Raw genomic sequence first — 4,736 nt, forward strand, 5'->3', positions numbered from 1 at the left:
ATAGAGATCTTCGAACATTCTAGGATGCTTTACAGTGGGTGTATCGAGAGTTTTGGATGTTCTCTTGAGACATGTGTTTTCCATATTCTCATACTAATTCACTTTTTCTTTTTTACCCTTTTATTATTAATATATATATATTCTTACAAAAAAAAAGTAATTTTGGCATTTATAACTTTGGAAATTTAAAGATTCCTGTTATCTACATTTTTTAAAAACAAATGACCCTAATAGACTTGGGAGAGGGCTCAAAAACTCTCATTGGCCACTCCCTCTATTGATAGTTAAGTCATCCTTAACTAATTACGGTCATATTTGTAATAATATTTTAGATATACCTTTTTTAGTACTTTCATAGTATCAAAATACCAGGGGGATTGATTAGGCTCGTTTAACAATAATTTCGATTAAGGATTTTTGGTTTTAGTTTTTGAAAAATAGACTTATTAATGCTACTTTTTAACCTATTGATTTATTTGTTATATTGTCTACTTTATAAGAGTACTTTCAAAATTCGTGTTAAGTTTTGAGATCTAAAAAAATAGTTTTTAAAAACTTGTTTGTATCTTTTGAATTTGGCTAAAAATTCAAAGATTCATCAAAGAACGACAAAAAATTAAACAGTTATCAAAAGGGTATGAGACTATGAGCGCTTAGAAAATGTATATATGCAATTATTCATAAAGTCACATTTTTGTCAATCTATCTCAAGTTTACAATTTTGACATAGATGAAAATGTTGGACTCACAATTTTACGAAATGTCGATGAAAATATTGAATTTTTTTTATGTCAACGGATAATTTTTGGAAAAACTATAAAAACATGAAAAAAAAATATTTAAATTAACAAATAAATATTTTACACTTATTAATGGGTCAAAATGTTATTTGTTTATATTATTCACATAAGAGATGTTTTGTTGCTTTGTTTCTTGTGTTTCAACCATTGTTTCATGATATAATAAAAATGCCAATTCACTCTTTAAATTAATTTTGAATAATTAAAAGTGTATTTCATAGTGATTTTGAACATGCTAAAAGTACTGATTTTAACATTTTCAAAATTACTCACAAGCATAATTTAAATACATATAAATGAATATATTGATGGTGGTGACATTCAACATGCAGAAGTAATAAGGATCCTAAGCACTTTAACTATATTAATTTTAGAGATCTAACATGCAAGTTCATAACCATTCCAAAATTTAGGGATTCAATGTATACCTTTGTAGAACCTCCAAATTGCTCCAATCTTCAGTTGAATTCTCTTCTCCAACAAGTTGTAGACCATCACAAGTGTCTTCCCTACTATCCTCTGGCCTTAGATTGAATTGTGGGATCCAGAATGAGAAGAAAATTCAAGGAAATTTGAGAAATTGGTGAGGTTTCGGTGTCAAAAGACGAAGAACCATTTCTTCATCAATTCAGCAAAAAGCATGATCAATTTCTATTGTATTTTTCTTCATTTTATCATCTCAATTCATGCAAAATGAAAAACAAGAGGAGATGACATCAAACCTCTCCCTATTTGAGCGGAAAATAGGTGTAATATTGAGGAAGAAGTGAGAATAATCCACTCACTTCGAATTTTTCCATTTTAATTTGATTTTTCTATAAAAATCAAATTTAATTTGAAAAACCCATTTTTCAAATTTAAAATGAAGGTTTCATTTATTAAATATTAATTCAATAATTAATATTTTAAATTAAAATAATTAATTCTAAGCAAAATTAATTCTAATAATTAATATTAAATAATTAAATAATTAATAAATTAAATTAATATTAAATATTAAATTAATTGAACACTAATTCTAAACATGAATCCTTATTCATTTATATAATATTTAAATCATATTTAAATATTTTTCAACTCTCCAATTTCATTTAATTTAATAATTAAACCTTTAATTATATATATATATAATTAATCATTTCCTTAATTCGAATTTGAACGTTTCAGATTCTCTCATCATACTATTCTAAGGTTTAGTTGGATATTGCTGGGATTGGTGTCCTAATTGTCCCGGAGTCTTGTAGTTTGTAAACTGTACACATTGTTATGAATAAAATAAGAGTGATTTTATTTTGCATTTACTCATATCCAATAAACAAATCTCCATGGTTATTGTATGTAAACTTAAGCATGTATATGAGATATACAAGTAGATCATGCCTTAAGTGATAACCTAAAAAGGTCTGTAGTATAAAGACTAAGGAGGGATACCTGATCCTGGTGACATTATAGATATGGCCAGCTTTGTAGATGTTTACAAGTATTGTGAACTACTACAGATGGTAGATCTTGACCATTCATGTGGAGACATGTGAGCGGCGGTGTCCTATACAAAGAGTTGTATAAGATCGGACCATGAGATGACTGAAGGAAATCGAACACGAGGATTTCCATGAGCAGCGGAATAGATCATTCCAAATTACAATCATATATGAACATTACAAATTACAGTCGTACACAGAACCAAAAGGTTATGCATTCAATGCAGAAATTACACCATGAAAGTACAAATAAATAAGGAGAATGCTACGAACATTTGTAGACTCGTCTCTATGCTCCTTGCACACGAACGCTCGAACACAACAACCTTGAACGCTCGAACAACACGACTGCTACACAACACGAACACCGCGCACTTGTCCTATGCGATCACCTCGGTCTCGAACTCTCCAACAACACGAATGGTCTCCACAGCACCTTAACGGCGTCGAGTTGAGTATGACATCACCAAAAAGGCTACCTTGGTATTCTTGGTGTGAGAATTCAGAGGGTGGGCTCTGTGTGGACTTGGATTGAGGCAGAAGATGGAGGAAACAATAATTGTGTACACGATTGGGCAAGTGGGAAAAGGCTGAACCTATCGTATAGGTCGATGCCCAATCATTTAGCAAAAGCTAAGCAATCATCTAGAAAAAGCTAAGCGATCGTTTAACTCATCATTTAGTTTCGTGTCTGTCGTGTACAAAACTCTACACGATCGTTTATCTTTGTCAAGTTGTCGCTTAGTAAATCCGTGTTTACTTGACAACTTCCGTGAGATTCTTTTTGCGCGGGAGAAAATCTCAAAAAACAATTTTTTCAAAACTTACAAAAAATTAGGAAAACAATTTTCCTTTTATCTCACGGTTACCATGAACCACTAATAACCTCCCACTGAATTGGTTATTAGAGAAAAAGATTTAATTATCCAATCATTAATATTATTATAAATATAAATGATAACCAACTTATCATATTATATTTATAACCTATAATTTTAATATTTTATCTCATGAAACATAAAAACCATAGCTCTTTTTCTATTCCATAGCACTTAATGTAAATCTCATTTACATTAATCCTCCACTAAATGTATCTCATACATCATACCGATCATATCATATATAATTGAATTATCTCTTGTCAATTTGAACATTTCAAATCAACACCAAGAACTGATCCTCAACTGAATTCATTGAGCTACCAAGGGGACCTTATAAACCTGTAGCTCAAAGCTCCAACGGTATGTGAATAACTGATTAAACTCTTTAGTCACGGGATCCACCATCCGTTAACTGCCAGGCACTCCACTAAAGACCGACAGCTGAACTATCCTTACCATATATATATTATGTGTCCATTTCAACCAATCAAAAGTGCGAAAACCCTTCACAGATTGCTCGTAGGTACAGCTAGGCCAATAACCGTTATGCCCCTATAGTTACATCTAACTCGTTAAGTACCACTGATCCCTCTAATCAACGTAAGTCATAGTCTTACTATGATTGAGTTCTCTCCTCCAAAGAGAAGTTGTGACCACTATGTTCAAGTCTCAGAATCAACCTTTAAGGGAGCAATCTCTCTACTTATCTATGCTTCAGGAAAAGAATGAATTCCATTTTATGGATTGAGTTCCTAGCTCCCAGATCAGACAAGTCCCCAAAAAGGTAGGCATATTGAGTTGGCAATTTGGCCACTCTCACCCATACTAATCAAAGATAGGAGTTCCTAAAACACTCAGGATTGAGGTCATGTCACCTATGATCGTTTAGGTGAGATGTAAGTCTCTAGTATCAACGCATTATATACAGAGTCTAATCATCTCGTGGTTTGGTCTTATACAAACTCTTTGTATATGACACCCCCGCTCGCACGTCTCCACATGAATGGCCAGGATCTACCATTTGTAGTAGTTTATAATACTTGCAAACCTCTACAAAGTGGGCTGTATCCATATTGTCACCAGGATCAGGTATCTCACCTTAATCCTTATATTACAGACCTATTTAGGTTATCACTTAAGGCATGATCCACTTGTATATCACATATACATGCTTAAGTTCACATAAGATAACCAAGGAGCTTTGTTTATTGGATATGAGTAAATGTCAGAATTAAATAATATTTATTTTATTCATCAAACAATGTGTATCTTTACAAAACAACGAGACTCCGGGAGAATTAGGATACCAATCCAAACAATGACTAGTCTCTTTATATAACGTCATTGATACATGGGGCTTACATTTCACCTAAATGACCATAGGTGACATGACCTTTATCCTGAGTGTTTTGAGAACTCCTGCCTTTGAGGGCAGTCCTTTGATTAGTATGGGTGAGAGTGGCCATATTGCCTTGCCTACCTTTTTAGGGATTTGTCTAATTTGGAAGCTGGGAACTCAGTTACACAAGATGGAATTCACTTCTTTCCCAAAGCAAGGGTAAGTAAATAGATTA

Source organism: Benincasa hispida, chromosome 11, assembly GCF_027475165.1.
Source record: "Benincasa hispida cultivar pf3 chromosome 11, pf3_genome.v1.1, whole genome shotgun sequence".
NCBI lineage: Eukaryota > Viridiplantae > Streptophyta > Magnoliopsida > Cucurbitales > Cucurbitaceae > Benincasa > Benincasa hispida.